Source organism: Haemorhous mexicanus, chromosome 4 (genome assembly GCF_027477595.1).
Source record: "Haemorhous mexicanus isolate bHaeMex1 chromosome 4, bHaeMex1.pri, whole genome shotgun sequence".
NCBI classification, from domain to species: domain Eukaryota; kingdom Metazoa; phylum Chordata; class Aves; order Passeriformes; family Fringillidae; genus Haemorhous; species Haemorhous mexicanus.
Genome location: NC_082344.1, coordinates 19,887,299 through 19,913,226, shown reverse-complemented (window position 1 = coordinate 19,913,226; position 25,928 = coordinate 19,887,299).

Genomic DNA, 25,928 nt, shown 5'->3' with positions numbered 1-25,928 from the left:
CAAGCTGAGCACAAAAATTGTAAGAACTGATCATGATCACTAATTGTTAACATCGAAATGGGAAATATACATACCCAGAAGATTTCCATTGATTTACTTTTAACATTACTTCTTTCTTTTTTTTCCCTGAATGAATTATGGAAAGCAGAATTTTTTCCCCAAATAATTAATCTTCTATTCATAAAATCAAAAAATTCAGATTTTTTTTATAATCTCCATTTACTATTTGCACTGGAAAATAAGTTTCAGAACATGACAGTTATTTTATAGTTAGATAAATTACTGCATTACTTCAAAGCTAGCCAGAACCCCACCTTCCTGTGCTGGCACTAGACAGCCCTTGGGATTTTCAAAAGAGAAGTCATGGCAGCAAAGATGTCATGAATTCCATATTTTTCCCAAATGTATGCATAAATTTATATGCCTCAGCTGGCAAATTCTGATAAGGTAATTTTTCATATTGTTCAACTCTTTAAATAGGTGATTTAAATCATACAATCACAGAATCATAGAAAGGCTTGGGTTTAAAGAAAACTTAAAGATCCTACAGTTACAGCCTCCCTGCCATGGGAAGGAATACCTTTCACTAGACCAGGATGCTCAGAGCCCCATCCAACCTGGCTTTGAGCACTTCCAGTGATGGGGCACCCACAGCTTCTCTGAAAGAACCATCCTGATCCATAAGGTATATTGGAACAGAAAATAAGCATAATATTCCCAGTTCTGAAGATGGCCAGCGTCATGTCTGCAGTGACTATGTAGTTTACTATATTATAGCAATGTGCAAAATTGAGTTTTCATCAAGAAACATATTTCTGAGGTATAAAATGGCAAACCCCATTTGCTGAGCAAGACCCATGTTTGTGAAACTTGAGCCAAGTAAAAGCAGAAGCAGAGCAACACAGCACCTGAGAAATTTTTTCAATAATTTTTTTCTATTAGCACAGGAAATCTAAGCTGATGACAAGTCTATTGGCCAGTTCATTTTAGATCTCCAGTAAACAACAGAAGTCATAAGCAGGGGAGGATGGATTTCTTTGGAAACACATTATAACTATTTAAATTTCTATTAAAATTGGCTTTGGGCACAAAATTCTTGACAAACCAGAGATTTTCTTGGTAGTAGAGACAGAGAAGTGGTGTTTATCCCAGTCTTCTGCTGCTGCTCTCCTATACCCCTTCACATCTCTAACTCTTCCTAAATAAGCACCCCAGCTCCCTGCTGAGGACATTTCACATGACAGGCTCCTCACTAAATAACATCCCAGCCCTTCTTTCAGCTCTTTCTCAGATGACCCAGTGATTAGGACAGGGAGGACAGCAAAGAAGAAACAATCCAGGAATATCAGGTGGAGGACTCGAGAATGAGAGAAAAAACGTCAGTCACTGCATTCCCTGTGCCATCTGGCAAAACTCCTCTGGGGAACCCCTAACTGGCACTTGGTGAAGACCTATTTGCAGATGAGTTCTGAGAAATAACAGCTTTTCCTTAATTTCCTTTCAGTATTGAGTTTCTTCATTCCCTCCTAGGCTGGATTTTAGCCCACCAGACAAAACAGTTCCGCCAGAGCTCTCTGTGTCTGTGTCTCTGTGTTCCTCTCGGGCTCAGGGGATGCAGCTACAGGCTGTCTGTCTGTCATTTCCAACCTACTCCAGAGGAATCCAACTGTACAGAGAGATGCTTGGGTAGCTTTGCCTTCTCCAGAGCATTTCTCCAAGAATTAAAGCCTTAGGGGACTTCCATTCATTTCCACAGGAAACAAATATTTCTAGATTTTCATTGTTGCCTTCCTCCTTCATTTATATGATAATATCATACTTAGACATTAATATATATTTGATTTGCTGTGCATATGGCATCAAGGACTCCTCAAAATATGATTCACTAGATGAGGCATTTGTTTCAGACAAAATCTGCAGCAATTAAGACTTAAAGACTGACTGCAAAGCCATTGAACTTAGAACAATGACCACAGAGGAAGATAAAACCAAAGGTGTTGAAAGACTATTATTTTCCTTCTGAATCTATCAAACTAGTAAGCATTTTTCTACTCAAAAGAGAACACAGAAAACTGAAGGATGCTGATACTGAGTTGTTTGAAGCCTTAAAGATCAAAAAAAAAAATCACACGTCCAAATTTTTTATCTCTGAAAAACCTTGCAGAAACCATTTCTCATCATTTGCCACTTCAAGATGATTCTAAAAAGGTTACAAGCTGTCACAGATACTGTACTGGTTTTGACCAAAATAAAGACAGAAAACCAGATATGTCTCCTGTAGCAATGTGCCCAAAACCTGAAAATAATTGTGGATCCTCAGTGGCCCACCCACAGACTCGAAAGTAGAGCAAGTAAAAATATTTTTTCCTAGACTACAGCAACTTTTGCACATCTTTGATGAAATAAAGATCAGTGTTGCATCCTGCTAATATAATATAGTCTGTTCAATATAACAAAATAATATAGTAATATATAATATATAATAATATAATATAATATAATATAATATAATATAATATAATATAATATAATATAATATAATATAATATAATATAATATAATACAATACAATACAATACAATATAATATAGTCTGTTCACTATAACAAAATTCTCTGAACAGTTCACTGAGTACCAGACTGGACCTAGGGTGATTCTGTTGCTGGATGCCCAATGGTCATCTATGATCTTAGAAAACTACCCCAATTTGTGCCTCATAGGAGGAGTTTACAAAAGTACCTTCCTGCCTTTTCAGAGTATTTAGTGACCTACACATGAAAATGTATTCTTCTTTCCATGTATTTCACAGTACATACATTTTATACCACAAATTCTAGAATTTGGTAGATTTTTGTACACTAATAAAAATCTGCATTTCTTTCTCTGCCAATATTCAAACCTGAAAATTACAACACAAACATTTTTGTTGTTCCACTGCCTTTCTCTCTATGATTAGAATCACAAGAAGTACATGTGAATAAGACCACTGAATAAAATGCCAGTATTTCCCACTAAATTAATGGGTTCCTAGTATCTCTTGGGGATAAAAGTTTCTTTCCTAAAATTTATTTTGGACACCAATGCTTTAAAAATACTCACTGGAAGCACATTAAACTAAAGCTTAGTTATTACAACAAGTAAAAGATTTAAGGAATGTCTTTTTACCCTACCAGTTTTTAAAACAGAAAGTCTTTTCCTATGCAAAACATCAAGAACCAGAGTTGTGACCAATTTTTGAAGAGCTATTTAAGAAGAGACATTTTGTTGTTTGGAATCCTGTGTTCAATAACAAGGATTATACACTTGTAGAACTGAGGATCAAGACAATGAACTGACAGTAGTAAAACTTCACCTCTTCATGCAGTTAAAATTGCATCAAGTATCTCTTCCCTTTGTTGCTCACTTTTAAATACCAAGGAGTGGTTTTTGGCACTTCTTCTGAAGGGAAGAGGTTGCTCTAGTCTCCAAATTCACTGGGGCCTTGCCAGTTGTGCTCATTGTGCTACATGGTGTAATAGAGAAAACAGTCAGTCCAGCCTGCTAAACTCATTTTCACTTTTCAGTGAAATAAGTTTTAACCAAATTTTTAAAAGGTGAAAAGCCAGTGCATTAACACAGTAATAGAAACTGAGAGGTTTGAAGTCTAGAAGTTAAAGACTTCCATTGTAAACCCAAGTAATATATTACATGCCATACAGATTAAGATCCTCCATAAGACACATTTGTTCCAGAGACGGTTACCCTCCATGGAATGTAATTCTCAAATCTCTGTGGTGAAAGGTTCTTTTTGCAGAAGAAGAAAATATTTCCTCATGAGAGAATTTACTGGAAATACTGTAAATTCATGCCACATAAAGATGACTGGTAACTCCTTCAGCATCTTCAGGAAGGACAAAACTCAAAGCCAAAGGGGTGTCAAATTACTTCAAGGCTTTCCTTTGCCTGACCTGCATGAGAACCTGAAGCTTTATCATAAAGGGAGAAAACTGGAAACTGAACTGACTGGCCTGCAGTTGCTGAGAAAAGGCATCAACATCTGTTTTTGGTCTTTTGCTGAAGAATCCCTCCAGCTGATCATTTGGATTGGTTTGTTTCCATAGGCCCATTTCTTCCAAGTTTGGATTAAAACAAACCTCTCCTGTGGGCCTGATGGTTTGTGTTCTGAATTCCTGGTTCATGTGGCAGAGATCCTCTGTATTATATTGCTAACATATCCCTCTTGAAGAGTATGAAGCCAGCTATGCCTTGGCATGTTTCTGTAGGTTTCCTTGTCTAGTTTTAAAAGATCTAGTGAAAGCATGGAAATGGGATCCTGATAAATTCCCCACAGTCAAGGAAAGTTATGCGCGTGGGCATGTATTTCTGTATCTGTAAAATGACATTTGTCACAAATGTCAGTTACAGCATTCTAGAAGGAAATCTTCAGCAGTTCTTTACTAGCAAATTCTGCTCCTAGATATAACAAATAATGCAGAGTTCACTTTACTGCTCTGCCTTAAGCATGATTTCAAGGTTTGGCTTTGATTCTTATGTGCCTGCATGTAACAAGAATTATGTTCAAGTCCCATCTTCAATGAATAGGAATGAAAAACCACTTGTATTTTTCAGTCTTATCCCCTTTTACACAGGTTTTCTGAAACTTTCCTGCAAGCCTGAATAGAGGAATAGAAGAGTTCTGGGCCCCTAACTTTAAGAAAGACATTGATGTGCTGGAGTGAGTCCACAGAAGGGCAATGGAGCTGGTGAGGGTTCTAGAGACAAAGTCATATTAGGAGTGGCTGAGGTAGCTGGGGGTGTTTAGCTGGAGAAAAGGAGGCTCAGGAGAGCCATTATCATTCCCTAAAACTACCTGAAAGCAGGGAGTGGCTAAGTGGAGAAGAGTCTTCTTTCAGGCAACCAGCATCAGGACAAGTGGAGATGGCCTGAAGCAGAGCCAAGATAGGTTCAGGTTGGACATCAGAAAGAATTTTTTCACTGCAAGGATGGTTAAGCACTGGCTGCCCAGGAAGGTAGTGGAGTCACCACCTGGATGTGTTCAAGAAATGACTGGACATGGCACTTATTGTTGTGGTTTAGTTGCTGTGGTAGTCTTCAGTGGAAGGTTGGACTTGATGACTTTGGAGGTCTTTTCCAACTTAAATGATTCCATGATTCTGTGAAAATGACAGTTTAAAAAGTCCTTAAGGAAGGTTTCAATCTCTTGCCCAAAAGTAAAATGAAACCATAAAACATGAATCTCACTCTGAGATTTACATTCTGCAGATTCTCCCCATGGGACAAAGTACTTTCTTAAGAGCAGAAAAAAGTAAAGTCACAAGAAGTTTATTTGGGGAGACAAAATTACAAAAATAGTGACATTCTAAAGTTGTGATTTGTTGTGAAACGTTTTACTTGAGCACTGTTAATATATGAAAAGCAAGTTTTCCATTTCTTTACATCTCAGAGAAAATAATAACACAAGAAGAAACAGGAAATTACCAAATCTAGCTTAAGAGAATTATATTATGGTTACCATAATCCATAAACAGGAGCAATTCTATCAAAGATGCTCTCCCTGACCACCCATATAATTTTTCAGGACATGAATTATACAGGGCAACTACACTCAGGAAGCCAGTCAGGGAAAAAGCAGTATTTTAACATAGCTAAACTTGTTAATATAGGATGAATTAAACTACTACTTCTTCCTTATTTCTATCTCCAGAGTGAGGATATTTACATATTTACAGTGGGGTTTTTACAGTTTCATCATCTTATTTCCCATGAAAGAAGAACAAGCATTTTCTTTATTTTCATTATAGCATCAAACTCCCAGAGCACCAATGGAGGGCACAAACACTGCTCACAGTGCCTTCTGCTCAGACTGGCAGGGCTCTGTGCCTGCTGTGGAAGGGCACAGTGAGAGCTGAGGGAGTGCCACGGCAGCCTGCAAGAGTTAGAAAAGGCTGCTATGGACCACCAAGTTCCCACCTGATCTTGCATGTTTTGGAGAAGGAGATTCTCTGGAACACTGTTTTTAAACAGATATCAAAAGCCCTAGTTTGTCAGTATCTATAGCATTAGGGAATGCAACCAAATTCTGAGTGCTGTGAGCAACAGAGGTACAATAAACCACAAAAATATATTAAAAATACTTTCAATTTCTTATTTAATTTCAGCTATACACAATCTTTCAAGTACTAGTTGAAGAAGACTCAAAGCTTTAGTCTGATTTCCAGTCAAGTTACAAATACAGACTTCTCTGTATATAATGACCACAGCTTTATTTCTGTTGAGTAAAACAGTTTTGTCTGGAATCTAATCTTAATTTCATTGCACCAAATATAAAAAACAGTTACAACTTACTGAGGGGTGGTCCCTTCCTTTGCCAGGGAGCAGAACAAGTAAAAGGACTTCATTTGATTAGTTTAAAAAATGCTTATAGACATTCCCAAAGACTCAGTGAAATCTGCTCTGAGAACATTTTCTGATATGCAGAAAAACCTCCAAGAGTGGCATGTTCTTGTAACTAAAGTTATTTACAGTGGGAAACAAAATCTGGGCAATCTGAGGGGTGACACAGTTACCCAAGGTTCTGCATTTGGAAGTCAAAAAGGAAGAGAGTGTGTCAACAGACATTTACAAACAGGCAAAATAACTATCCAAGTTAAAACCAGCACTGTTTTAGGGCAGGGGAAAAAGTCTCACAAAAGACTTGAGATTATTTGAGTGAGCTGCTCTCCTGAAATTATTGGTGAAATGTTAAAAACTGAAACATAGCTTTCAAAAAGCTCTTTGTAAGGCTCTTCATATTTCACTGAAAACCCAATTTTTACTTTAGAAAATAGTAATTCTCAAAAAATTAACTTATTCTTAACTATTATAAGAATTCTGAGGCCATTGCTCTCACTTAAGAAACATTAGCACCTATCTAAACTACCTACCTTATAGATGCTACATATGGAAATCTAAATGAAATTAGTGTATTGTGCAGTTTTTAACAAAACCTGGTTTAAAATGCTTTGATAAAAGATAATTTCTTTCTTTTAATGATTGTAAATGACTTTGTCATCCAAATTTCTATACATGGTCCAACATCTTCAAGAAAATTTAATTTTGCTAGCAATTTTCATTTTATGAGTATACTTTTTAAAATAAGATACAAGCTACCTTTCAGTGTGAGCACTTGAAACACAAAAATAATCTGAAACTGAGTAAAATGAAAATATGCTACAAATATGTTAGATCACTCAAGAGCTACAATTAGAAATCTTCATTTTGGACTCCATATAGCTCTCTGATGAAGTATGATCCTTCAGCTGCTAGAAGCTGAGGAACCAAAGTTTCCACTGAGTTTTCTATTATACCTATGATTGGTGTTTTCTTTAGGGTTGCCAGAACTTTTCATGAAAGTAGCTGAAATTTCCAGATGTTTGTTCAATGAAGAGTGCTAGTTCTGCTCCCCCATATCAAATCTTCCTTAAATATCACCACTTTCTTTTCACAAGTATCAAACATCACAGCTGTCAATATTCTATCTTCACATTTCACTTTCACGTGGTTGAGTTAATTCTGCAAAACCCATGAAGTAATTCAGACATGGCAAGTTCTGCTCAGATTGTGTGATTTGGGTAATTTTGCCATTCCTGAACTAATGACAGCTTCTTTCAGCACTGCTCATGAAACAACCAAGTACATCTCTTTGGTCTTGTCATCTGACTTATAACATTATTGGGGAATTGAGTCTTGCTTCAAAGTACTTCAAAGTTTTGATCATTGCATCACCATTCCAGTAAATTTTTGAGTCTCTGCTGGCTTGCTTTTGAGCAAATTACCTCCAAAAAGAAACAGTGCAAATCCTACTATTTGGACAAAAAATTCCTTCTGGTTGATCAGGCAAAAATCTTCATCTATTCAACAAGTAAAGCATATCAATATCTGATATAATAAATATCTGAATATACAAAACAATATATTTATTTATATATCTGTCAAACACCCCAATATCACAATGCTAGGCAATTTATTTTTTACACTGAATGACATAGGGCATGGAGTACTTAGGGTGGAAAAGAATAAAAATTCAAAATGTCATTAAATATTTATTAGAACATTAGGGGAAAAAAAATCATTCCAGCAGTAATGTTAAAATTCAAATTGCTTCACTGTTGCTGATCATCACCACCATAGCAGTAATAATTTCAAGGCAAAGCTGAGAGAAAGTCTGGGCTGCTGAATCTGAGAGTATTGAAAGACAGCCAGCAGATGAGTGGGACTTAGATTGTCACCTGTGAGACAGTTCAAGAATCCCTCCTAAGCCTGGGGAGAAAAATCACTACTATTAAGGCATGAGACATCGCATTCCAAGGCTACACAGGCTTGATGAATCAGGGTTACAAAATGCCCTATTTTTAATTTTTTTAAACTGATTTTAGGAAGTTTAATCCCTAGCTCTTATAGTGGTCTTATACTGCTGATGTCCGGTTAACCAAGGTGAATCCTACACAGGATACCTGAGCTGGAGCTACAGGGGGACAGAAAGGACCACAATGATTTAAGCCTCTAGCACTTGGCGAAGAAGTAGGAACAGAGCCTCGATCTGAGAAGTTTTGTGAACACGCTTGAATTTCTTAGTGCTTAAATGAACCAAACCACAGAAATCTGAGGCTTGCCCTTCATGAGCTGGCAGATTACTATTTTTGGCACTCGGTTTTTGTGATGATGTCAGAATGATTATTTTATTGTAATCAAAATTTGAATGTATATGACATTTTGTTTATGCCAGCCCTCTTTTTGTTCTCCATGTGTATAAACAGATATACCAGCACTAAACAACTACAATTTTGTGTCCTAGACACAGATGTGGAGCAATATGGAGGCTTTCAAAAAGTTGAGGGTTGCCAAAAATAATGTTCCACCTATCATCTCGCACACCAGTGTTTCAGAAGACTTGTGTGCCGTATACACAGCAACTTTCTACTTGTGTAGTAGAAGAAAAATCAGGATTTTGCAGAATTTGACTGCTCAAGAAAGATGGCACACCTACAAGTTCTACAGTGAATATGTACCTAATTGTATTTTAAGAGTTTCAGACCAATTCTAAACATCTGCATTTTATCAGAATTTCAGGGCCATCATTTGAACAAAGCTGCCCATACTGTAGGACCAAATTGCATCTGAATGTGTTTAGCACTGCTACAGTACCTGCTCTTTGCAACAAAGCACTTACTGCGGGTGGTTTCCCACAAGCACACAGGCTATTTAAAGCTACTTATTTCATAAACAGCTTTTAAAAAACCCAAACAAACAACCTAGAGCTCCCAGACTAAGAAGAAAGCACTCAGTGAAATTCCCTCCATCAACCAGCACGGCAGCTTCCCTCGCCATTGGTTCTTTGGGGTGTCTCTAAGGACAGCTGAGCCCATGCTGCAGCCAGAGGTGTGCCCGCTGTGCCTTAGGCACTGCTGAGCTGGAGCCCCACCTTGTGAGCAGCCAGGATTGTAGCACAGGGCTCCTCTAACCCCGTGGGGCTCTGGGTCTGACTCCTTCTGCTGCAGGCACATTTCTGGTTGCCCTGCAGACATAAGTCATCCCGCTTGATTTTGTGTATCTGCGGCTGAGTCAAACTTTCCTCGTGCTACCAAGCCCCACACTGGCAAACTTTCCTTCTGTGTACAGTGAGTCAATATACTCTAACTCTGTTTTCAAGATTCTAGAAAGACAAGGCTGGAAAAGCAGTATAAATCATTCCATGTTGGAAATAATTACTTACATTTGAATTCTGTAATCCTTATTTGAACAAAACTCACATAGACCTTAGTGGGAGTTCAGCTCAGTTAATGACTGAAGTACTTGGCCCTTAATTCCTTTTTCTGCCCTGCTATCAGATGTATTATTATTATGAGAAACATCTGTAATAATACTTTACACTTCCATAGCCTCTGACATCTGGAGGCTTCAACAAACTCTCTCTGAAATTACTATTAGCTATTCTTATGTTACTAAAGATGTCAAGTAATTTGCCCAAGCCAGCGATATTATGTTTATGCTTTATGCAGCTCTTAAAAAATTAAATGAGGTTGCACTGATAAATACCATCCATTATACAGCCAATGTATTTATTAACTAAGTGGAAAGAAAGACAACTAAAAAAATGACTGATGCTAAAGATTAAAAGAACCATAGATGCCTAATATCAAATAATGTCAAATTCAGCTCTCTGTACTTGAAAATTTTTGGTTTGCTTTTCAGACTCTAGAGATCACTTAACAAACATGAGGCCAGAAGTCTAAGTGGGACAATAATGTGGTTTCTGTTGATGCTTGCTAGCTTGTCTGTCTGTGTTTATCTGAGGGCTGCAGCTAACTGATCACATACCGTATCTGTTCCACTGTGGCAAACCAGCACTATTTGCTTTGTTTTTCTACCTCAAGGTACTTTAAAAAGTTATTCCAAATATCAAGCAGGCAGTTATTTTAAGGGATCTTAGACGTGATCATGTTCTATTACACAAAATGTGGCACAAGGTAAGCAAACACTCAAAAATGCACCTGAAATGAGGTGTGTGATGTGCATGTTGTCCTTTGAAAAGAAAACACAACAAATCTTTATATACTGTAAAGAAAGAAATTACAGTCTCATCTCATATGAGAGCAAAAAAAAACCCACAAAACAGAAGAGATGTAATGTCATCAAGAAAGTGTCTGCCAAACTGATCATAAACAGCAACATGCTCATGACAATGAAAGGGAAGGGTCTATTTTCAGTTCACAGCTAGTTACAATTCATCCCTCATTGTAAGGCACTCAGTTATCAAGACCCAAGAACAATAGTTCATTGTTCTGTTAGCTCTTTCAGACACTCAGTACCACACAATTGCACTTCTCCTCTAAGTATTCCTGTCACCGTAAAAATATAGAATGCTTTACAGCTATGTATGTCAACTGTTATATCCCCTTGTACCTTCTTTATGTGGGCTCTCAGGATGATAAGGCAGTACAGTATCTTACTTTCTGGACACTTTAAGCTGTAAGTTTTCCTTTATCAGATGAAGAAATACTGAATAGACACTGAGATAGTTCCTATGCTGAAGCATAAATAGGCACAGATCCAATATTAGTACTTCTGCTTTAAAATATCATGTATGATTTATCTTTATTAACTTCATCACATAACAATCTACAGAGACAGAAAGAGATTCTGTTTCAGTCCCAAAAATCTGCTAGGATGTAGTGCCCTGCTGAAGCATTTGCATGGCTTAGAAATGTAAAATGCATAGTTCACAACGCTAAGTTTTCACATGCATGTTCTTTTAAGGGTAGAGGGCTGACTGAAAGCATTGCCTTAGGAGGAGGGGGAGTGAAAGAAAGTGAGACCAAGTGTTCTGCCTAGCTGCCTACAACTTTTGGCAGCGGATCAGACAAACAAGTTCAGCAGAAAGTCGATGTAATTTTATTGGACCACACTGTCTCAAGCAATTAGAAAAATATTTGTAAAACATGAGATGAGAAGGGGAAATGTGGAGCCCAATAATGCAAAACAATGTTTATAGGACAGAAATTGTGAAACTGGAAGAATAAACATAATTACTCTATCAGCACCTCCAGTTCTGAAGATTACTTAGCTTAAAAGCAAAATGTTTTCTTGTTTCATTTAGAAGAATTCTTAGTTTAAAAAGCTTTACAAATGCATATGTATATTAAAAAAAATTGTATATATGGATTTTTACTGTGGAGTCGTCACTGCTCATCAACAGAAAATTACATGCTACATGAATGCACTTTAGGTTCTGACATTCACATGCATATTTGGGCAAGGAATTCAAATCCATGGTTGAGCAAGAAGGATCATTTTTAGAATCACAGATTCTTTTGAGAAGAACAACAGATCATCCAATGCATGTGTAAGCTGCTCAGATAAATTAATACTGTGTGAGGCAAAATCTTTCTTGATAATTATTATTTACCTCCCTTTAAAAACTCTGCTGAGAAAAACAGTTTTGACAACTTGCACAGTGCAAGCTTAGACACACACAGCAGTATAGATGACCATATGCATTTCTTTTTAAGTTGCTGGCAAGTTCAGAAATCTCTCTGCATCTTAAATTGGGATATTTGTTCTTTTCTACTAAGTAGAAATATTTCATTTTCTGCCCTAATTAACATCATAAGACTTGTCACATTAACTGTTCTGTTAAAACTCTAACTACTTAGGCATTAGCACATGGAGAAGATTTATCTGTTAATTCTAGGATAACACAGTACTGTCTGACTATAGGCAGCTATCTGAGTAATAGGATTGGACAAAATTCAAGTATTACTATGTCCATTAGAGGTTCTATCAAGATTAATGATGGTTGTTAATCAATCAGAAGGTTCTGAGCTCCCTGGAATACAGGTGTATTTGGCATATCAATCCAAAACTATCTTCAGCCTGCTGTCTGTGTTTACCCTTTCTACAAAAAGTCAAACAATTCAAGCTGTTGAAAGGTTGCTTTTTACCTGAGTCTCAATGAAAACCACAGCATGACAAACTAGAGAGAAATTCAGGTCAGAGAAGGGCATTCTGAGCAAAGACTCAGAATGGTGATGCTGAGTGACAGAGGCAGGACTTCCACAAACCCGGGTGGCTTCAAGCTAACAACACGGCAGCCCAGGCTCAGGAAGAATGCTGCTCTTCCTACACTGGGGAGAACTTTTAGGGTAGCAAACCCAGGGATCCAGGAGTTGGAACTGCTAAAAGTTTCAATAGTTTATAGACTACTACAGTTACTCAGCTGCAACCTCAGCAAAAGCAGGAACAGGCCTTTATAACACCAACCATCAAGTTTACCTTCCAGGCTCCATTCCAGTGCCAACATATTCAAATAAAATCCAGAGAGAACAGCTTGTGTTGCCCAAACAGCCTTCTTGTACCGAGCTGTACAGCAGTGATTTCTGGGCAGCCGTGCAAATTATCTACAGTATAACAGACTTTTCCCACAAGCACACTCACAATGAAAACAAGCTGCGAATTTCAGGATAAACCTAAGTCTAGAGAAAGCAGCTCTGTTTGAAGTTGTGTTTACAGTGAAACTTTGGCAGTCCCAAAAAACAGCTAAGCTCCGATTTCCGTACATCTATATACTCTGCAATATATCTTGTGTGGACTAGAAATGAATCCTTTGCATTCTAGACCCATCAAAGGACGACTGCTGAAGAAGACTAAAACTTCTGTGAGTGATTGCTGGCCGTGTGTGAGTGTGTCTGTGTGTGTGACAGAGCCGTAGCCAGACAGGCCATTAAATGTCCCAGCAGAGCTGTTGCTTACACACATCCTTTAGCATACTGTCAACATTGGAAAAGAATCTGCGCAGGAAAATACTGGGAAAATACGTTTTTCGATGCATGTTACGTAGTCAGCTGAGCTAGGGAACAGCAACTGCACATGAATTAGCTGATATCCTGTGTTCAACCAGCAGCATGGAAAAAAACATGAAGGCAAAAATGGGCAGAGAAAAGGAACTAGGCAGATAAATAAGAGCATGCAAAATAGCAGAGAAGTTGAATGAATAGATTACATATGAGGTTTACATGATTTTAAGAAAGAAGAGTTTAAAGAAGCATGTCATATAAGCAAATTTCATTCTGAGAGAAGTACTTCAGCAGATCAATTTTCTACTGAATGTCTTCATTGACCACACAAGATTTTTTTTTCAAGGATTAATGCTGAGCAAATACAGGGTAAAGAAACCCTTTGCAAGAAGTATTTACAAACAGACATTTGAATAAAACCACAAAGTGCTTTAGGTGGTATTTGGTTTACCTCACCATTCACACTCTAAATAATGAAAATTACTTGCATTTGCAGAGAGAAGAAAATTTCTCCATTAATATTGGAGACTATTACATAGAATTAAACACACAGTAATACTTTTAAAGTTTGTGACTGGAAGTTACAGTTATATAATGGGTAAGATGCAATAACTATGTTTATAAAGCATGTCAGAAAAGACTGCAAGTTTGTGAATATTGATGATTTTTTCACCTTCCACACTTGCAGGCTTACTACCTGTCGGGAGAGCATTGTAGCCTCATTGCAGCATTCAAAGAACAATAATGGGTATCCAGTGCTTTATTGGCTTGGCAAGGTCTTCTTCATTCCCAAAATCAAGGTCAAAGGCATTAACAGAGCTATTGAAACACATCTGACAAGGCATCCTATGGCTATGGGACCCTGAACCTTGAACTGTATGGTCCTTAAATATACCTTTTCTATGCAGACATATTTTAAAATTAAGGATTCACAGATTTGGCATTTTTTACATTTCCTACACTGATTGTCCCATCCCAAGTTTAAAGAAAAAGAGGTTGCTGGAGTTTTTCAAGATGTCCTCCTCCTTAAAAAGCAACATTGGTTAATTAGAAATAACCACATTCTCAGGGAATTCTAGAAAGGGAAGGATTAGGCAAGTCCTTGGATAATTAATATATCAAAAGTTATATTCAATCTTACCTTTTTTTAAGAACAGTATAAACTCATGTACTTCATGAAATATGCTAAAACATAAATATTTGAGGGTAGAAAGTTGCTTCTCAAACACATTAGATCTACTCATGTGCAATTCTTTGCTGTGTCCTGATCAAATACTTGCCACATATACTTTACCAAGGCTTGGTATTTGCATGGAAAACTCCAATAGAGGTGCAAAGCTGGGAGCCCTATGAATCAGATGACTGAGCAGTAAGTATTAGAACCTTATCCCAAAATGAATTCAAGGAGATCACCTCTCTGAAACATGTAGGTTAAGCTCAGAAAATGTGATCTTCAACATGGCAATGAACTGCAAGACAATATGGAAATAGTCCAAATTTTGAGTATCCTTTTCCCACTGTCACATTACTCTGTTTTCTACTCATGGTAAAAAAAGTGAGAACTAACAGAAATAATACTTTGATTGGGATGTTCTCCAAATTATTAAAAAAATTAGGGCATTACACATGGAGTTCTAACATAGTCTTTGATTCAATTGTTTTGGTTGTCTTTAAACACAAATCAGAACTTTTCAACAGTTTTCCCTGTATCTCAAAAGATAACCTGCACACCTACCCCAAGGCAGAGCACAAAAAGGGATGATATAGGGTGATCTTCCTCCTGATATCGTCCCTTAATGTGGCAGAATATGCACCATGGCATGACTGCAAACATCCTGAACTACAAGCTACGCAAGCACGAGATGAAAATACCATTTCTGAAAACATTTCAAACAAATCCAGGACACATTTGTGAGAAATGTATTAAAGCCTGTACTTTTTTCCCCTTTCCCATTTAATTGCCTTTGCAAAAGAATAAACTACAATTGGCAATAGATGAAAAGTAGGAATCTACAATACAGTAAAAAAACTGAACTAGGAAAATGCCATTTCAAAGGAAACAAGTCAAAATTACTGTAAAGACTTGTAGGTTAACTTCACCTAGAATAAATTACTAACCCTGAATGCCAGTTCATTCTAGTTGTTTAGGTATGAGGCAGTGAAACAACCCATGAACAAGAAAAATACACACAGTGGTTCTGCAGTGTGCACTACATAATCTGAAGCAGTAGGCAGCAAGAGCAACTTTATCTTCCAAGTTCCCACAGTCATTCCTTTAAGATGGTAGGATAGGAAAGAAAACGTACAGATCATACTTTCACATTGAGAAAAGTAAATGGAGGAGGTTTTCAGTTGGCCACATACAGACACATTAGCTTAAACTTCTCACAGAAAAAAAGAAAACTGGACAAAGCCATCTTTGTCTTGCTTCCTTGGATCAGTTGACAATCATGGTCCATCACAATCAGCTTACACTCAGGTATAATAAACAGTACTGAGGAGGTATTATTCTAATGTGAGAGATGCAATTTGCTGCTGGTGACAGGTTCAAACCATGCCTGTAAACCCATCATATAACACATCCTCTTTTAGTCCTACTTAGATTTAAAATAATAATACTGAAGGATAGGTTTTGGCTTTGGTACTCCCTGCAGGCACTTAAAAAGGACATACAGGGAAATAGGATGAATTTGATTGACTCATCCAGGGCTTTCTGGGTGCACCCCAAAAACCAACTTAAAGAAAAGCATGCCCTTGCTCCCATCACATAATGGTCCTCCATTACATTAGTGCATGTGTGGACATGCATGGCTGTGTAGGAGACAGGGAAAAAGACACAGGAGGAGGAAACTTCTCACCCCATTAGGCACTGAGTGCTTCCAGAAGCTCTGCAAACCATAACAGCAATTTCCCTCCCTGCCCTGCCCCCAGGGTTCATCTAGTCCTTGCACCATTGTAAAAGCAGGCAAGCTGTAGAATCACACAACCCTTAGCATCTTCTTGTTGACATCTTGGGTTAAATAGACCTCTGGAGTGCTCCAATACAAGCATTTCTACATTTTGATTTTATGTCCTTCTCTTTCCCTTTCTGGAGGAAAAAACCCTGCTGCATCAAGTGAAGAAATTCCCTCTTTGATGTATTCTCTTACAGTAAAGGACATAGCATTAGGAATTAACTGTCCCAAAACAATAAACTTAAAAGATTTAGTGACTCTGAATAGTAATTCATCTCATGTAAGTCTGGGGAAACTAGTTTGATTCCAAATATTTGCCCCAAAACCAAAACAAGCAAAGTCTTTGTAAAAATTTAGTTGGTTTATTCCATAATTATTTTTCATTTTCTTAACCCTTGCAATGACCAGACCAGATCTGAAAGGCCAGAACTTTTGCAAGATTGCCTTCTCAGATGCTCTAGTCCACCACCTTAGATTCTGAATGTCAGGGCAGTTTAGATAAATGTTCTTGATTTTAGGCACCTATCCAAGACCGTTGTTTGTGTTGTTGGGATGTAAGAAGTTAATTGGAGGGACACACTTTTCCTTAGTGGTAGAAGCAATTGATTGATTACATTATGTGCAATCTCCTATTCATGGAAACAGCAGAACACACCATACTACAGGCTTGAGATAAAGAGTGTTTGTGTGTGTGTGGCTGAGGGGAAGGGGCACAGCAGGGGAGTAAAATACTAAGAATATCGGTGCACCAGATGAGATGTCAGTGGAATAGAAAGTCATCACAGGATAATGGTCTCCTGCTGCTAAATGAAGGCCAAGGCAAAACAGATGTTGACTCAGAGCAAAGAAGTTTATTTTTAAAGCACAAGACACTGATCCTGTCCGAGCAGTTACTCATCTAAACTGTCGGTAAAGTATCACTCATTTCACTTGACAGAGGTATTGAAGAAAAGCATTACTTATTCCATGATATTAGTGACTTGTTATATTTTTTACTTTTAAAAAAACCCCAACAAACTCCCCCACCATGCCCTAGATTTACTGTTGTGTTCCACCAAGCAGAAAATAAACTGCTAGTGAAGGTATAACCTTACTGGAAAGTTGCACTGATCCTTCATGATTCTGCAACTTTCTGACTGAGGCTGGTTTATCAAGAGGCTTCAGGCCATTAAAAATTGAGTTACCCATCAGTGCAACTGGCTGGCTGCAGTTACCCCTTCTGTAAAAATCAATCAGTTGTCCTAATGTGCAGGAAGGAAAGAAGACTGTTTGAGTAAGGAACCCAATTTTTTGTTAAAGCAGACACTTCTATTTTTAAAGCTGGGACAAGACTAACAGCTCTAGATAGAAATCTTGGTTCCACTTAAATCAGTGGCAGTATACCCACTGATCCACAGGGAGTAATGATTTCATCATGTGTTAGTCTGAAAAATGGATGTAGATGAAAAATGTCCAGTGTTAGAAATTACTCTGTCGGTTGCCCAGTGATGCACTTAAACTTTGCTGTTGGGAAATCATCTCTGTGAAGGATAGAATATCTTCCCTCACTTGTTTATGGCCTTTGGAAAATCCTTTTATCCCCAATTCCTCCTCTATACATTATATGATCTCCTTTTTTTGTTACAGGATCTTCAGGGTAAGGACTGTTCTGAAGAGAAAATGCATGGGGAGATGGAAAAAATCTCAGGCACTGATCTCAGCTACTGTCACTGAAACTGCTGTGCTAGAAGATAATAAAACCAGATCTGAAACCTCACCAAGTATGCTTCTCTGTTCACTGGCTTTCTGTTGAACACAGACAAATGAAAGGCCTTGAGAGTTGCATCCAAAATACTTCACAGATTTGGGTATGACTATTTGAGGAGTTATTTCAACTCAAGTTAAGACTTTTCATCCAAACTACATTTGGATGAAGACAACTCCTTAACCCAGAGGACAAGAAACTTTCCCAGCAAGTCATGAACAGCTATGTGTCAGAGAATTTTAAACTGGAAAAAATCATCACAACTGCAACTTAGTGTCTTCTTCTTCTGGAAGCTGTTAGTAAATCCTTCTTCGGAGTCTCTGTTTGAAACAAACATGGGCATTTATGGCCAGAGGACTCCTTAAAAACCAACAGAAAGCAGGCTCTCAAGTCTTTGTTGCAATAAAGAGCCAAGGTTACACAGGTCTGGTTTTTTTTAAGTCACTCAGGTGCTTTAGAATTTTTTAACTGTTCATCTCTCAATAACCTCTTGAGTATACTAGACAGCGTTCCTAAATAATTAGTGAATCTGTCAAACTCCTCTAATCACTGCAATAAAAGTATCAGGAAAATTCATTTAATTTGGATTTCCAAAACCATTTAATGGTTTTCTTGATGTATATTGATCATCTCTTTACTAAATTAAACATACTGTACTGAATTGAGCAGCTGTGATACAATTATCACAGTTTTTCTCGCATATTCCCATTTGTAGTTCAAATATAGACATAGAATATATGCTCTTACAAAAGTCTCAGCTGCAAAAATCAGTATTACATATAATTAATAATACAGACAAATATGTCAGTACTAGCTGAAGACACCCATACAGTGCAATGTAAATTGCAGCCCTAAGAAAAAAAGAAGTCACAATTTCTCACAAAATAGTAACGATATCACAGACCACAGCCTGTTTTTAGATACTAATCTGTTTGTACATTCTGGTAATCAAAAGATGACTAAAACCAGATTTTATTTAAACGTTCTAGCTAATGAATGTCTCATTCTAGACAGCGCTTTCACATGTTTGAATTCAGGTTTGCCCAGCCGCAAAATGGGGATAATGATACTTTCTCTGCTCTTTGTAGCTTGTCTATATAAATTGATAACTCTTTTGGGCAGGAACAATCTCATTGGGCAGTTTATACCACACAGCAGGAATGAAAAAGTACTTTAAAATGCAATTGATTTTTTCAAAGACATTAAATTAAGTAATAGTTAACACAAATGAAGAATTTTAAATTAATTTTGTAACTGGTAATAGACTTCAGATGATATTTAAAGCATATTACTTAAATGCTACTTAATTTAGTTTCTAATTAAACACCATTTTCTAATGTAGTCAACTTTCAGAACATAGGTAAAAGGTGGAACATCATTTTTAGAAGTGGTTCCAAATCCCCTTTGCTCTCTCTCCACTTCTGTCATACTTCCCTGTCCTTATGGATTTTTGGTACTGTGCCAAAGAACAAATCCATAATCCACTGTTCCTGTCCTCCCCAGTTATTCTACATGTCATTGTGTAGGTAACAACTGCAGATGTTTAAGAATTAATGACTGGAAAAAGCAGGAGGGACAAAGTGATTTTGGGGTAAGAAGTGACTCCTAGAATTAGATGTCACTATCTGAGCTGCACAACAGAGCTGACTGGTTAGGCTATAACTCATCCTGTGCATAATATTACAGGTAAAACATGAGACAAGATGACAGTCAGTGAGTTCATATGTTGAGTATGGCGGATTGCAAGCAAGACCTTCTTCGACCAGACACAGAAGGGATGGGGGGATGTGTGCAGGAGCAGGAAAGCCCCAAGAGTGAGCACACACAGAGCCTCATTCAGGTGAATCTGAGAGCTTGGTGGAAAGCCTGGTGCACATGGATTTCACCATCTGGAAATGAAGCTGCTATGTGTTTACTAGAGTTCTCACAAAGAAGATTGATCATTTCCAGATTTCCCATTTTGTTGGGATGGACTAACATCTGGAGAAAAGAAATGCTGTGTTTGCTGTTGCAGAAATTTCTACTATTTGTAGGCATTTATTGAAGCCTGCAAAGTCCTGGGATAGTGATTCCAACTGCTGACCAAATCCTTGCACTTCCTAGATAGTGGAATTAAGCTCAGAAGATTTTGCCTGTTCTTGGTAAAACATTTACTGCTGCTATTTAGAAAGACAGGATGCAGCTGACTCAGAGAAGTTTCTGTTTGACTTGACTGTCTCCCTTACAAAATTTCCTACCTTTGCTTTCACCAAAACAGGTTTCTGACAATAGCAAGGATCTTACAAGATTATTTTTTGAGCAAGAATACTACTGCCATCAGTCTGCCAGGTATTGCTGTTATCTCTTCTGAGTAATTGTCCAGAGTTCTGCATAACAACTATTCATGAAATACAAATATTTAAAGAATTGAGTACATGCTGAATATCACTGATACCATGGATTAATGATTCATGTCTCAAAGTCTTCCTGGACAGAAGAGCAGGAGCTAATAAAAATTACAGAGTTGCATTTTTATTTAATCATTGACCAGTTTATTTATTTTGTAGAATATCTTACTTAAATACCAATCTCTCTGAGTATGAATCACAAAAAGGCACTTTTATGACAATCTCCCTTTGATAAATTTTTTCTAGTATGACCTGAAATACTTCCTAGCACACAAATGAGAATCTGTGATGGTTTTGGACAAGCTTTATGACTCACTCTATTGCTTTTCAAATAGTTATGATTTTTTTTTTAATAGATGGAAGAAATTTCCTATGAGAAAACATGGGCATTAAAGTTAGTATATTGATCAAAATAATCTAAAGCTACTTTGAAAAGAAAATGGAACATTACTTCTGAAAAAGAGAGAGCTTTTTATTTTCAGTCTGATTAGAAATTGCTCTGTAGAACTCAGGGGAAAAGAAATAGCTTTTATAAGCTCTAAATTACAGTTTGTTTGTACTCAGAAAAGTGATTTAGTACAGGTTTAACTTCAGGCACATGGTTGAATTCCACTGATTCCTATGGAAGTAAAGCAGATGTGCTTGGAGCTGGTCATATGCTTAAATAGTGCTATATTAGGGCCTTTCAATATACCAAATGGTAATTAATCCCCACTGCACTTCTCAAGAAATATCTCACTATTAAATGCAACCAGTGGGACTGGAGATTGCCTAATAACTTCTGTATTTAATTTGTGCTACAAAATGTAGGTGCAGACTTCCTAAGCTGTCTCATTTTTCTAGCACGGCAGAATTGCAGATAGAAAAGAGGTGCTAAAGGTACAAAAAAAAAAAAAATGTTTTTTGACAGTAGAAGAACTTCAGTGAATGCTTCTATGTTTTTGTGTGCAGCCCATAATTCAATTGTTGTTGGTGATATACTGAGAAAGAAAATAAATACATGCAATACATAGGCAGAATGTATTCTTAGTGGTCGAAACATGAGTGAGGAAGAATGACAGTGAAGAGAAGCAAATTCGATAACACACTATAAAAACTAAAGCTTCACAACTGTGGAAATGTCTAAAGCAACCAGACTCTGGAAAGGAAAACCTTTCAAACCTTTTAAACCAAGTAATTATGAATAACAGCTTGTGAAGGATTTAAATGAATCTTGCCATTACTCCGCAATATAGGAGAGTAGGAGGGCACTTCCGTCATGTCACCCTGCCAAACAGTCCATATTTTTTAACATCAGAAAAGGCCTGAGTAAAAAGGAGGCTCTTTATATTTTAGGTAGCTTGTGGTAAGCATGGTTAAAAGGTCCAAACCAAAAGACAACTAGGCTTTCACCAATCCCACAACAAGTTTTCAGGGTTGACTTCAATAACAAATATACATATGCCTCCAACTAGATATTTCAGTTAGTTGACTTAATCAAGAACAGATTAAGCTTTATAATTCTAGTACAAGACATATCCGGACTTAAACCAATTCCATAAGAACATTTTCTACAACACTTTTATAACATACCATTTCATTACTAGCCCTACATAACTTACCTCCATCTAATCCTTCCTTTACATCAGAGTTTTGTCAGTCATCGATATTGCATCAGTACATCAATAGGTAACAGCCTTTCATCATTCATCAATACCAGAGGGGACATATATTCATAAAGAGAAGAATCTGCCTGAAATTGCTGGGACATCTGACTTTCCTCTCTCTCCCCACTTATTTTAAGAATGGATTTGAAAAAAATTAATGTAGAACATTTTAAAATTAATAATACAGTTCCATTAAAAGTTTTGTTCCCATTCCCTCCCCCCTAAAGAGCATTAACAAACATGAGGTTTCTGAAGAAAATTCCAGCATCCAGCCTTGTTTACTTTGAAAAGCAAGAATCTGATGTGGAACAAAGCACTCATTAGAAACAGGACATCATGGGGAGCTGGACTGTTTTCACCTCACACTCTAGAAGTTTCTTTAAAGATGTGCTGCCTAAAATTATCTTTTGCACACTGATGCTGTCCTACACCCTTTTGACAGAACACCCTCCATGGTATTTGCCTTTAACAGGTAGCACATGGGGGAAAAAAAAAGTTTTAAAAAATAGCCTTTCCTATGAATCTCCAGTGCCAATATTGGAAAATGTGACTATAGACAAGAAATGTGTTGTCTTCTTTTTATGTCGTGGTGTAAACTGGGGTAAAAGATTTCCCAGTGCCAGCGGGCTGGCTCATTGGAATAAACACAGTGGTCAGTGGCTTGAACCGCCTGTGGCCAAGTGTGTCATTAAAACCTGGTGGTCCCTGTGTAAGGTGAAACCACGGCCATATAAACACACACGCCATTTCCCACACATCCCAAGGAATGCTAGAACCTCCTACTTCCCTACGGAGTGATGCTGTTTTGTGGGCAGTGGAACCTGGGAAGCAAACGTAAAGGCTGCCTTTTGCTCCCCTTTAAAATTCAATCGCTCCCCAGGAATACTTCTGTGGTAGTGCAAATAACCAAATAAAGCATCAAAGATCACCTCCCCAAAAAAAAAAGACTGATCAAACTGAATCATACTGAATACGAAATTTCTCTCCAAAGGGTCTTTCTGGATAAACACTTTTCCATCAAAGAAACACAACGTTCAATATAAGACTGGTACCATTAACCCACAGAAACTCTTTATGTTCCTAATGTTAATTGTTCATTGGCATCAAGGCCAGAACACTCACATCGTCAGAGGATCAAGGTTTAATCTAAGAATAGTGCACATCCTCATGAAACACTTTCTTAAACACAGAAATAGAAATGTACTGTGCAATAAAACAGAAAGCTGATGCAGCACTAAGTAACCATTTCCAAAGGAATCCTCAGCTGAATTTTTAAACTGGCTAGCTGCATGGTTTTCACTGTCTTCAACTCTAAGATGTCACTCAACAGGCATTATCAAATCAAGTATCATAATCAAGAACTTTATGTGGGTAGGGGCACATCTGAAGTCTAGAAAAATGAGTTCAGTCTTGCCAGGAATGGACAGAATGATAAAAAAGGCAAGAAATAATCAAGAAAAGGAAACCAAGCCACAAGAAACTACAAAGAAAAAGAGTATCATGGAAATAAAGATAGACCTACATTGCCAGAGCTGTAGAAAGAGAGTTCAGCACACACCTTATCAGTTCTTGGTACACACAGACCCAGTCCCAACCGATCCAGGGAAATCTGTTTTCAGATTTAGAGTGAAAAAAGACTGAGCAACATCCCCAATGGTGGCAATTTTCAGGTGACTTTCCTAGTGCTTTTGAGGGCTGCCCTGGCTGGGAACCAGTTTTGCTCAGAAGAGCCTTTAACTCCACTATGAATTCTGCTACGCAGTACCTCAGACTTGATCTGATATGCTGCCTGCAGGATTATCCAGGCAGCAGCTATGCAGCTTATTAAGAATAATCATTTTGTACATGGACACTTGAGAGACATTAATTGCAGCAAAAGTGTGCCTTCCTTTGACTCTCCAGCAAGCCCAAAAGTGGCAGAGTTATCCAAAATGTATTTATGTGCCGATATATTTTAAGAATACTAATAGTTTATTTTAGAGTAGCTCTTTGTTCTAATTTTCCTAATTTGGAATGGTCTTTTTTCAATGCTTTAAAGCCAAATGCTGTCATAAGGCCCCAAATAATGTCGATTATGTATTTTAGTATTTTAGAAGCTGCAGTGAATGCAAAGGCCACACTTAGGTTTTGATTAGCTCCATTCCATGCTATACGTCACAACAAAAACTCTTGCAAACATTGGCCTTATTGTATTGTAGGACCTATGCATAATTATTTCAAAACACACAGAAAGTGGCACACAGCAAAGCAAGGAATAAAATACGAAAGAAAAAAAAATCAAGAGAAGTTTTAGATACAAGAAACAAAGCACTTTCTGTAAGACTAGCTTCTTTTAAATCCAACATATTTATAAGGGTACCCTGCTTTAAAAAAAAAAGAAAAAAGAAAAAAAAAGAAGCTGTATATAAACTAGATAGCATACATAGCTGCTCTGTTTAGAAAACAGCAAAGTACCATGTAAAAAAGTCTCTGTTTAGTCAGCCCACCCACTATGAAAGAGAAAAAAAAGAAAAAAAAGCTGACATTTAGAAAACAGGATATACTGAACAGTTTTCACAATTGTGCCCAGCAAATCTCATAGAGCTTTTTGTGTAAATTCTACAGCACAGACCCAATCCTGCAAGTTACCACGTATAAGGAAATGAAAGCTATCAAGGATAAAAGTTAAAATAGACTTAGATGCCCAACCTTCTTTTACAGCATGGCATTTAAAGAAACCACTAGTTAGCAGGGAAATAGGAAATCAAACAGTAAGTGTGAGGAAAATATCTAAACAGCCCCACCTTTTGGAAAATTGATCTTTTCAGTCCTACTACAGATATGACAAAATATTGTTCCTGAAAGAACAAATGAGAGCTGAAAAGCCCCCTGCAAGTCCCCCAAAAAGTACATATAAACATGAGAAGAAAACCCAAATAAATACTGTTAGATAAAATTTTCAGAGCATGGATTTGCCTATGTGTTTGGAAAAAAGGCTAAACACAATGAGATCCAGATGCTAATTGGAGCCATCAAGCTTCACGCAAAGCAAATAATGCACAGAATAATCATGCAGGTCATTTTGGAAACCCTTCTCACTGCCTGGTGCAGGGGCAACCCCCGTGTGACACTGCTTGGGGCAGTCTGGGTGTGCTCTGGCTGTGATGACAGCTGCCAAACGCAGCAGTGAATTATGTGTGTTTTGGTGTGGCAATGTGAAATCTCATGAGTGCAGGTACAGGTGGGTGACATTCAACCTCTGAAACCACATCAATACAGCTTCAGTCCTTCAGGTTTCAGACTTTCAGCAGTCATGAAACCTGTATTGACCCACACACACACACACACACACACACACGCAGAGGTGTGTGTGCGTATATATATATATATATATATATATATATATATATATATATATATATATATATATATGCATGTATTTATGATTGAAAATATTGCAGTAGGGGGCACATTTATTGTGGGAAAACAGTATGATAAGGAAATGTCATTCTTTACTGTGTCATCTGTTCCTGAGGACCAAGCCTACCTTTGTCTCTGCTTCTGGCTTGCCTGCCTCCATCCCTGAAACCCAGCAGGTCTGTTCCATCTCCCTCAGACCTATGGATGATAAAGAGCATAGGCAACAGATAAGGAACAACTTTAAACACTGCAGAAACATAAACAGAACTTTAACTTCAAGCTGAGTGATTTTTTTTTAAAGAGCACACAGCCCAACAGAGCCATCCTATACTAAAAATTCCAACACAGAATTCCTGCAAAAGGCAAAATCCATTGCCAAGGAGTCTCCCCTTGAGTATTCACTGAACCTTACTAACTAGACAGCGGTTGAAGGGGATTCCATTGGGGCACTCACAAAATCAGCCCTTG